This window comes from Nomia melanderi, chromosome 1, assembly GCF_051020985.1.
Source record: "Nomia melanderi isolate GNS246 chromosome 1, iyNomMela1, whole genome shotgun sequence".
NCBI lineage: Eukaryota > Metazoa > Arthropoda > Insecta > Hymenoptera > Halictidae > Nomia > Nomia melanderi.
The window spans coordinates 36,843,535-36,855,432 of record NC_134999.1 but is presented as its reverse complement, the minus strand read 5'-3'; the positions used below and the strand labels follow the sequence as shown (position 1 = coordinate 36,855,432).

Sequence of the window (11,898 nt, the reverse complement as noted above, 5' to 3'; positions counted from 1 at the left end):
AAGACCTATTGATACCGCGATAACTTTGATCGCCACTCGAGGTCAACGACGCGTCATTCATCCGCCGCGACGAAATTTTACAGCCCCACGGCGGATCTTTATTGGGCCGATAAAAGTACATGCGCGCGCTCTGTCCGGTCGCTGTCCGGAATTTTTGCTCTTAAAACAACAACGGTATAACGGGTTGAACAGTGTCACGGTTGTTTTAGGGGGGTTTAGTGGTCCTTCCGAAGACGCCCCGTGATGTCCGGATTGATGCGTATGGTGTCGGGATAATAGAATTTCCGGTGCTCGGATCAGCGACTGATTTAAGTAGAACACACTTGTTCGAGTCGGACGGCGGTCGGACTCTGAATTTAGGGGCGAGGTGTTTATTAATTCGGTGAAATGCGGTGGAGAGAAGCGGAGAGTTCGGAGGTGTTGATATATTCTAGTGGAATAAGCGTGTAATGGCCAGACGGATGGAGGTTACGATTTTATGCTCTGTAAGCGAGATACCGATGAATTTCAGTAGTGTAGTTTTAATATGGTCAGACTAGTGTTTATGTTTTGATTAAGGAATGGAATTTCAGTGAATGGTCTTTTATAATGGCAATTATGATATATAATGATATTATGTATACTATGGTGATGATTATAATGATGCTTTTTGTTGAAGTATCTTGCGTAATTTATTGTTTATTGTCACTTGTTTAGTGTTTATGTTTCGGTATAGCGAAAGGTGCGCCTTAATTGGAACGATTGCACGTAAACATTCGGTTAACGAGCTTTCTGAAATTCCCGACGACAGCCACAGGATATTGTTGAATGCAGGGACAGCCGGAACACGAAACGCTCACGGTACTTTCCTAAATTTTCGAGATAGAGGCTATTGAGTTAACTATCCTCGCCCACGGGATCAAGCAGCGGCACGTTGGGAAGTTATAAGTCTTTAAACTTTAATTTTAAGTTGAACTCCCCGGTGGAAAGTTAGTTTAGTTTCAGCTTACTTATACTTCTGCGGTCAAGTCCTGAAGCCTTAAGAACCTCCCAAGATTTTACAATAAACTCCGAATGGTTTATATCGCCGGGGCACGGAACGAAGGGGATCCGTATACATATGTATGCGCTTCGCTCTGGATTACGCCGGTTTTATTTACGTTATCGTGTGTTTTAAATCAGTAGGGTCTCCTTAAATGGGTCAGACAGATCTGATAAATTGGCGGGCTCAAGATTAAACGACACGCGTCATATTTTCCTTTAAATTTCGGTTTATGCCGAAGCTGAACTTTAATACGACGAATTCCTTTCTCTGGGGAAACGAAATACGACGAAGTAATTCGAGTAAAAGTAAACCAACTAACGATGGCTGAAACTATAAACTACAGTATTTACAAATGGTAAACATGTTATTTATTACGTCTCACATTACACTACACTAGATTCACGGACGTTTATTTACAGTTTATTCCATCACTCCTAGAAAACTACATGTTCGTTCATACGTCGAGATTAGTACGTGAAGAGCGGAGGATTACAATACGAACGGTTCCGAAACAATATTCAAAATATTCAGTTCCATAGAATTCACGGATATCGGTAAACCTAGCGTTAAAGTACCACTCTATTAAAACCCCAAGTAGAATATCCCACCAGCGCTCGGACACACAGAGGAGCCGTCCCAAACAGAATTCCATCGGCACACCGAATAACACAATAAAGCGACGCGCAAAGTATCCGACAGACCGGCGAATCCCATCGCAACGAAATCAACCCCTCCCGAAATATCCCGAACGAAGTTAAACAATTTCCCCCGTTGCTCGTCCGTTGCGCGGGAAAAGAAACCATCGAGCCTTCCGGAGGTTCGACAAAAGCGTGTCCCTTTCGAGTGGCTAAATGTAGGTCGCACCCTCCGATAAAGGAACAAGCCGCGCCCCCTCCCCCGTCGCGTGGTCCCGTCGAAAAAAAGGGGGAAAGGGCGGAAGGAGAGGAGGACCGGGAGAAGAGAAGAGCGGAGAGAAAAGAAAATGAGAAACAGCGAGCCGCACCATATTCCGCACATCATAAAAATACCGCACGGCCGCCCCATGGCGTAGGGTGACGTTCCCCCGTTCTCCGCCACTGTTTCCACCCCGTGGCCGATCGCGGTTGGCGGAGGCGGCTGCGGCGGTGCGGCGGGGGGCGGTGGGAGCCGCTAGTCCCGAGTCGGGGCGACGCTAGCGCCGCGCCGGGGGCTCCAGTCCGAGCCCAGCATCACTCGTGGTGGTTTCGCGCGCGCATCCCCCGCCAAGGTGCGACCGACGTTCCGAGGAAACGCAGAGATTATCCGTCCCGACGATTATTCCGTCGCGTTCGCGTCCCGTTCCGCCCGGGATCCGCGGGAATCCCGGAAAAAGCGAACAGGGAGCACGGAAGAGGACGAATCGTAATTTCAAGTGGATCTCGCGTGGATCGGCCGGTGATCCGATGCTCGGAGGATCGTCGAGTGTTCCTCGAAGCGTGCGCGGGTAACGCGATCGGGACCGGAGAGCGGAGCATGTGAGGAAGATGGGAAAGTCACGAGAGGATCGTCCGAGGAGCACACGACAGGAGCCGCGCGCGTTTACGTGCCACCGCTCGGAGAAGCGCGGCGAAGCAACAACCCCCGTGACAGACCTCGAGGGCAGAAGGGTGCCCGTAGCCGTCCCGGCTCTGTAAACAGGAATTCCGGACAGTGTATTTGTTCGCCGGCTGGTTAAGTGGGCCCTTTTCCCTTTCGTAGCGTCGTCGCGTACCAACCCCTGGTACCAGGGACCTGTTTCTCGTCGGAAGTGTCTTTTCTCGGCCTGCCACGCGCTCGGGAACAATCGTCGGATATCTCTGTTCGTCGGCTTCTCGCGACAGTGAGTGGTTTTTACTGAACTCCAGGCGCAAGGATAATGGTAGAATAGTGAAGGGAACAAGTAGAATTCCTGGGAGATCGACTCGCGCGTGATAGATCGGCTGATCTTCCGATTATTCGCGGCCGGGATCCACGGGAGCATCGCGACGGGACACCATGCGAGGCAGCCTGTTTGCTCAACCACGGGAACCGCGTTCCCAGCATCGATCGAACGATCCACGCAATAAATACGCCGCTCGTGCGTGACGCGTCGGCGAGCTAGTTGCTCCGGAACACCGGGGAACTCGGGCCAGAGACAGAGAGGTCCACGGGAACACGGAGGAAGAGGAACGAAATTAAAGTGCGCGGGTTGCTCACTGGGGCGCGAATGATTTGTAGGTCGGATATTTGGAAAATTGCGGCCGCCAGATGCCGGAGGGAATGTTCCGCCGTGTGATCCTCGGAGAACTGGAATCGATCGCGAATCGACGCGTTTTTTCGTCGCCGGCTACAAAGGAGCCGTCTGCCTACTAACAGTGAACCCGTTTCCGCCCCCCAGCCCCCGCGGGATCCAGTGTAATCGATACGGACAGTGTCGGGGAGAGGATATTACCGATCCGTTCGAGTTCTTTTAGCCTCTACTTTGAGGAGTCCCGTGATCAGTGAGTCTCTGTGGGGTCCTTGTTCGCGGGAGGAGGCGTTTCAACGAGCTGGAAGATCCGTTAACGAGGAACAGGAGATCGAGGCTGTGAAAGTGCGTACGCGACACCGTAGGGAGATCGATCGGCCATCGCGGGAGGAGTGGCCGCGCGAGAGAGTTCTCCTCGCGAGTGATAAATAAAAAGGTGCGCGCCCCGGGTAAGAGGGAAAACGGTCTCAGCGAAGTGGGCGAGGAGCGGGCGCGGTGGTTTTCTGTCGCGCGCCCTCCGCGTCTTCGGCTCGGCCGCTCTTGCCCGCTTGATTTCGCGGCATTGTCTCCGACCCTCGGCCGTGGTCCAGTGTTTCGCGTGAAAGGCGATTCCCACTCGCCCGGCCGTGTACGCCGGCCACGGACAAAGGAAAACGCGATCCACTCGAAGGTGAGTGCGTTGTTTCTCACTCTATCGCCCCTTTTTTTTCGACCGTTTTGCGGCTTCTCCGCCACCCGCCGCTCCCCTCTCCGAGCGGTTTTTTTCTTCGGCCGACGAGAGTGCTCCTCTTTTCACGCCGGCGAGTCGGTTGACTTTTATTGCGACTCCGAAGGGCCACTCTCTTTAAGGGCCGGCGAATTTCGGTGGGAATCGGTTTAAGCTTTACTGCGCCGATCTCGATCATGGTACTCGGAGACTCCGATTGGCTTGTAGATCGAGAGGAAGTTGGTTTTTCGGAGGAATACTCGAGGTGAAGTTCTTCTTTCCTAAACAGCGCCCTTTCAACTCCTTCGACTGTACGTGTGTTTTTAACACGGATTATTCGCCTCTCGAGCTGGGTCTCGCTATTATGGAGGGATTCGATGATCCGGAAGAACTCGGAGGTGAATGAGTCACTCCACGGTGGATCTGGAGATTTTCCAAGCTGCAGTTGTAGATCTTCCTTGGTAACTTTATCGAAGATTAAACGAGCGAAGCTGCGTTACTGTAATCTGATGTTCGCAACGACTGGATCTAGTCCGAATTCGATGAGAAGGTATATTCATAAGAAAACGAGAAGAGTATAACACCTTAGTATCTTAACTCGCGCCTACAACTGCGCAACAGAAATGTTCAGTTGGTAATGCACATGTAACATCTCTCGAGATTTCAACGATAGCCAAATTCCACAACGCGGAGTCCTCGGGTAAATCGAAATAGTTTCTACAGCATTCTATCCTGCCAGTCGCAGATGTATCTCTTTCTGCCCGGTAACGAGGGCAAATTTAAAACAGCATTAGCCAACTGCGTCTGTCATAGAACCCCGTTTAAAGGGGGCGACGAATACGAAAGTGAATAAGTTACCGGGAACTTTCCGCGAGAGGAGGCGGGAAAAAACGGGGAAACGAAGAGAAAAGGACGAAAAAACGGCGGGGGAACTTTCTCCGCGGCGAATACCATCCATCCCCGGCCGGTCTCTGTATAAATTTCTCTCGGCTTTCTTTCTTTGCCGATAAACTTCACCGATGCCCGCGATAGATCCTCCCGTGGCAAAAGGTTCTCACCGTGGCGTTATTAGTTTCCTTAGACAACGCCGCGTCGAATTTATTCGGCCGGCGGACCGGCCCGTCGAACACGAGGGGAACCGAGGGAACCGGGGAAGAGATAAAGCACGGGGGCGGGCGCTGATACTTTAATTACTTTCCCTCGCATGCACCCCCGCGATTTACAAGTTCTAATCCCCGGACCGGCGAGAGGAATGGCCAAGGAATCGTATCATTAAGCACCCCGTGACGCGGGGATATCGATCCGGGATTAATCGAGCGGAATTGTTTACGTTAACAGTGGAAACAGTCCAATTAACTTTTTTTAATTATTCTATGGAAACTTTAGGAACCCCAATGAGATCGACTTATGGCTTAGATTGGAGTTAATCGAGATTAATCGAGCGGGATTGTTTACGTTAACAGTGGAAACAGTCGAATTGACTTTTTTTAATTATTCTATGGAAGCTTTAACCCTGAGATCGACTTATGGCTTAGATTGGAGTTAATCGGGATTAATCGAGCGGAATTGTTTACGTTAACAGTGGAAACAGTCGAATTGACTTTCCTCAATTATTCTGTGGAAACTTTAACCCTACTGAGATCGACTTATGGCTTACATTGCGTGTTAAAGTTAATTACGTTATTGTAGGGATTACTTTGTCTTTAAGAAGTGAAGTATTAATAATAGAATAATAATGGTGGCAATAGAATATTCATAACGTATAATATTATGATAGGACGAGATGAAATTCTCAAGTGATTTAATTAGTCGAACAAGAGATGTGTATTTCCTTCCCTATCGTTTAATTAGTATATAATTTAGCTTCATCCGAAGGTTTTGTATATTTCAAGGTAACTTCGTCAGCAAAAGTAACTAACCCAGTTAGGAAACAGGGGTGGTGTAAGTAATAATGTCTTGAGTGATTTCTCGCAGGAACGTCTGTAATTTCTTCGATAACTGGTGAAGAAGTAATAGGTCAATTCGATCGGACGATGACGGTAGTTCTAGCGTTAGCATTCCATTTCCGTTGGAGACGCCCGGCGCGCGGTCGGTGCATTAAGAAATGAATTGGAGTGGTTGGTTCCTCGTTTCAGAAATATTTAACAAGCGTCCATCATGTCTCGGTAACGGGAAGTCGCTCGTACGTCAGCCGCGAAATTTATCGAGGCGTTCGGCACGGTTCCCCGTAGGCAAATACGGAACGCCCATAAAATGCCGGCGATGTTTTATGAACGCGGGCCGCCCGCCGAGCGGAATCAGCCAGCTAAATAGCGCGTAATTTGCCGTGAAGCAGATTCGGAAATGTTTACGTTTAATTCGCCGCGTTTGAAGCGAATCTGTCGGGCGCGCGGTGCGAATATTAACCTCGTACACCGTAAAACCAGACGAAAACGCGTCTACCGTATAGATATTCGGTTTGATTCCGACGCGGCGCGGCTGATAGCTCGCGATTTTTAGCGGATACTTCATACGGAAATTGGTAATACGTCCTCGGGATTGATGCGGACGTCGAAAGCGTCGATGAACCTGCTGGTAAAGCGTGCGACAACTGTGCAATTCGTTGAATCCGTTCGAAAGAAATACGTAATCATTCGGATCGTTCGTTTGGTGAATTCTTTGAAGCATTGAACACTTAGCTATACGCTTTAGTTTCACAGTAGCTTAGTTTCACGAATGATCTAATTAATATAACATTGAAAATACTCTTCGTATCTAGTATAATTCAAATTGTAGAAACTCAGCTAAAATAGTAGCAGATAATTGAAAAGTTTCAAAGATCACATCAAGATACACTTTCGAAAGTTAGGCTATTGTTAGAGGATAAATACTTTGAAATACTCTTCGTATCTAGTACATTTCAAATAATAGAAACTCTCAGCTGAAATAATAGATAATTGAAAATTTTGGAAGATCCTATCAAGATACACTTTCGAAAGTTAGGCTACTGTTAGAGGATAAATACTTCGAAATACTCTTCGTATCTAGTACATTTCTAATTATAGAAATTCTCAGCTGAAATAGTAGATAATTGAATATTTTCGAAGATCCTATCAAGATACACTTTCGAAAGTTAGGCTACCGTTAGAGGATAAATACCTCGAAATACTCTTCGTATCCAGTACAATTCAAATGATAGAAATTCTTAGCTGAAATAACAGATAATTGAAAATTTCGGAAGATCCTATCAAGATAGACTTTCGAAAGTTAGGCTACCGTTGGAGGATACACCCAGGTGGGACGTAAGTTGGTTAGGTCCCGGTTAGACAGATCAGCATCAGGTGAACGAACCCTTCAGGTGGTTAAACCAGATCTAATTCCCTTCGTCCCGATCCAATCTCCTTTGCACCGTAGCGAGAGACGATGTTTCAATCGATTCGGAATAATTAACGGAGTCAGGAACTTCGATACGAAGTTAAACAAATTACACGCGAAACGGACGGGGCCCGGCACTCTTCCGTTACTATTTTCAACTGCGAAACGGGGGTTCGTTACCTTCCGACGGGACGAGTGTACAAACAAGTGCGTGCTCGATTAACTCGGCGAGTGGGATTCAATATTCCTCGAAGTCCAATAATTCCTGTAAACCGTTCCGAGCCGGCTCGCTCGTCACGGCACCGATCCTGCGCCGAGGTACGAAACGTTTCCGGAAATAATCGTCGACTCGCGGCGAACGATATTCGTTGTAATTTATTTAACAACTCGCCCGCCGATGGAGCAGCGGCTCGCGTGATGCGCTCGGAACGCGATTTTTTCGAGGAAACCCAGACTTTAATCGCCGCCGCGTCGCGGAACGAACGAACTTCCTGGATGGCCGGATAGAATCGCGCGAGCGGAATTATCCGCGATGTCTGCTCTTGCGAAAGTGGCAGGAGCGCGTTGTTCGTTCCGCTGGAACGGTTCGCGAATGGTTTAACGATTGCGTGCGTTAACTTGTCTAGTGATCGTAACTGTGCTCGTCTGTTTTACTATTTATCATTTGTGTTATCGATAATGCTTCCGTCTTTGTTAAATTTAGTTTGACAGAAACCTTCGCCACAGGCTTTTCATTATATGAAGTTGATTCTTCATTGAATGATAGATTTCTGAAATATTGGAAGTAGTTTCTATGGAAAGCTGAATACGAAATTCTATTTACTAGGAAAGTGGAGAACTATGCATTGACTGTTATTCGAATACTTTAATATTAGCAAAAATATTAAGCCTACTATTTATACATTCGTCTGTACTTTGACTGCCAAGTGAACAATCATCAGAGCTCCTATGTCGAAACACTTGTCTGAGTAAAGCAGAAACTAAAAAAGATTTCAATCGAACGAAAAGATTTCATCCAACAAAACTCGTTTAATAAGTCACCGAGAAAATGAACATTGAAGTTCAAAAACGATGTTACTCGAACATCCGGCAAAACTCGTTTAATAAGTCACCAAGGAAATGAATATTGAAGTTCAGAAACGATGTCACCCATTTGGTTGACGTGCCAAGAAGTGAAACCGTAAAAGGATTAACCCTTTTAAACCGATTTAACCCGATTAAAACTTTCAACAGACGAAGCTAAATTACCTATCAATTGCATAATCAATAGAAAAAAAAGAAACTTCTTAACCCTTTGAACTCTGTAGGCTTCAATATTGCACCAGTTATAATATTACATATTTCAATGAATCCTCAAGAAACTACCCTAAAATTATTCGATTTTCCACACATCTAAATTTTCTACTAAGGAAGATAAAAGATCTAAGGAATGTTAAGCATTTTTCATTTTCGCTAGGAATACTATAAAAATTAGTCGCAGTTGCCGATAAATTACAAAACAACTGGAGTGCTAAGGATTAACCCTTTGCACTCGGAAGTTATTCACTAGAAATTTTGGAACACTTTCTGATAAAACAGAAACGATATTTTCTGAAACTAACTCGAAGAGAAATTATACGTACATTGAAGAACAAAGCTATTTTATTTCAATATTTCTCAAATTGATGCGTTATATAAAGTATAATGTAAAATATCAAATTTTATAGTTTTACAGTGTGAAATCTGGTGGTGAGTGAGAGTCGCCTCTCGAGTAAAGGGTTAACATGAACATTTCATCTCGCCGAAACGTCGACATTCGTCCGCGAAGGGTGAACGTTCCCCATCGTCTCGATGATTTTCGGTTCGCCAGGATTTATTCACGAGTCGCTCTCGAGTATCGGGGATTGAATCGGACCGGAAACGGGCCGCGCGACATCGCCGAAGACAGAGGCCCGGCAGTAATGGGCGAATCTTGCGCAAAACTGAAATGATTGATGGAAGAACGGAACGGCGGCGCGGGGGGGGGGGGGGGGCCGGGAGGGCGGGGATCGAAGGAAACAGCTCGGGGAACAAAAGCCAGGGAGGAAGTAGTTATGCTTGTGTACAGAGTAGGTCGACACCTAGGACGCTCGAACGCAGTTAACTCGGATGCTTGCGATAATAGTGATAGTACCCCGGAGTCATCAACCCGGCCGCTCCGGTTTAATGAGTTTTCCAGCCTTTCCTGCTGACAGACATTTTGTCATCGTTCGACTACGGCCAAGCAATTTCTCCGTCTCGCGGATCCTCGTTTCCCATCGAGACCGTGTCGATAAATAAATGGGCGGCTCGATGACGCTCGAACTCCTGGGAAATTATTGTCGGTCCTCGGTAACTTAATGAAACGAATGATAATAGAAATTTATTCGGTGGCCGAGGTTTCGAGAGATACCGGATATATCTCAGAGACGATATTCATCGCCGCGAACGATCTTTTGTGACAGAATGATAATAGAATTGTTTAGTAAATTCAATGGATAAATATATTTAAACGATCGTGGAGGGGTATGTGTTTCTTTTAGTGATTATTCCGCGGACCATTAATTCGCGCGGGAATAAAGAGAGGAAATTTTAATGCGTTCGGCGAAATTGTTATTTAAACATTGTCCCGAAAAAAGAAACGCGGCGCTCGAGCGATAAATTCGCGGGGTAAATTTCCCTGCAGAGTTTTTTGCAGTAAACATTCTATTTAATGCGTTCTCTCCAGACGCGTTACTCTCGCGGCGTTTAATGTAGATTCCCGTTTAAATTTATTTGACCATTCGCGATATTCGCACTATTCCGAATACACTGAGGATAAAAGGGTGGGCGGTATATTGTTTCGCGACTATCGTTTCGCTGTTACTCTCCAACTGCGCGTATTCAATTGCAATATATAATATTCCGGTCGTCCGAGCACCCTTCGCGTTAACAGTGCCGGGGACATAGTTCTTTCGGATAGTTTGAAACATTGATCGTTAACGGGTCGTTTTACATGCGACGAAACAAGACACCGATGACATTTGCGTGGACATAAAAATCGAGTGTTGCACAGTGTGCTCGAGTGAGACTTTAACCCCTTTAGACGTCATTCTTTGCGTGATTTACCTTGCTTTCATTTATTAACCAATTTTAATTTAATTATTAATTAATTTGCGGTATGTCGGCACTTTTCTGAGATCAAACTTCCATGTTTGGAATACCCTGTTGTGAATAAATGATTTAATTGTTCAAACAGCAAGAAATCAGTACACAGTTTCCTTATTCTCTATGATTTAAGTATTCAGCGTTTAATTTAGCAGAATTTGCAAAAGGTTTTGTATACTTTCAGAAATGGATTTGCAAAGAGTTAACTTGTGTAAACTGTTGAATCGCTCCTTTATTAATATTATTAACTGTTATCGCTAGTATTATTAATATTTAGCAATGGAAGTATTTCTTAACATAATTAACCCTTTGCACTCGTGAGGTGACCCTCAGTCACCACTTGATTTGATTAAAATTATGAAGCTTTATATATAATATTAAGCTTTGTATGATGCATCAAAATAACTTTCCTTCTTAATTTATATATGTTTTCTTATTAATCAGTTTCAAAGAACATTGTCTGTACTTCTTCGGAGAATAGTGAATATTTCTAGTGAAGAACTTTCGAGTGCAATGGGTTAACACTAAAAACTTACTGCAGTTACTAAAAACAACAGATGTCAGAAATCATAAAGAAATCAAGACAAACTAAATTGCAAATCAATTGAAGTCTCGATAGACGCACTCTTCAAAGAACATCGTCTGTATTTCTTCGAAGAATAGTGAATATTTCTAGTGAGAAACTTTCGAGTGCAATGGGTTAACACTAAAAACTTACTGCAGTCACTAAAAACAACAGATATCTCTAAGAAATGCATAAAGAAATCAAGACAAGCTAAATAGCAAATCAATCGAAGTCTCGACAGACGCACCCCCAGTTCCTACAAAGGAATTTCTAAAAATCAATTCAACCCGGTAGCTTCACCGTGGAATAATATTTAGCAATAAAAATCCTCCTCAAGATTATGAAGTAATATCCAACCGTGACAGGATTCAACGGAATAAAATAGTATTCCTGGAACGCTTTGAGCTCATTTCGTTCCTACTGGGGGGAATAAATTTCATTTACAATGCAGCGAGCGTCGATGAATCCGGCGAATGCAATCTAAGGGTGTGAGCGAACAGGAATGCGTCGGGTATCTCGAAAAATTATGCCCCGTGTCCACGGCGGAGCGCAATTCCCGCGAACACCCACTGTTTTCGCAATAACATTCCTTCGCCGGTTTGGCGAACACTTTAATTTGAATTCACACGGTCCGGGGATCGCTCGGGCGGCCGCGTGGCAAGAGTCCAGGACGCGGCCGGATTCTCAAAAGTCCGCGGGCTCGCGTTCCCCGAAGTTTCCCGCGTCCCCGAAAACTTTTGCCTGTCGTATACCACGGGAACCGGTCTTAAAAGTTTCGGAGCACCGCGGCGCGGACCGCCGCCGAGATCTCGATACGTTCACGCGTGAGATTCGAGCCGATGTTCGAGACCGCCGGAGCAATACCGTCTTCCGATGACCTT

At 45.8% G+C, this 11,898-nt stretch overlaps 1 protein-coding gene across 2 annotated transcripts in view; it reads left to right on the top strand.

Moving 5' to 3' along the window:
• Positions 1-2,231: 2,231 nt before the first annotated feature.
• LOC116423879 (defective proboscis extension response 7) overlaps positions 2,232-11,898 on the top strand; it is a 233,502-nt gene continuing 223,835 nt past the window's right edge. For both annotated transcript variants that reach the window (XM_076367717.1, XM_076367711.1), the window contains exon 1: positions 2,232-3,918. The gene's annotated coding sequence lies outside the window, so the exon portion shown is untranslated. The remainder of the gene's footprint in view (positions 3,919-11,898) is intronic.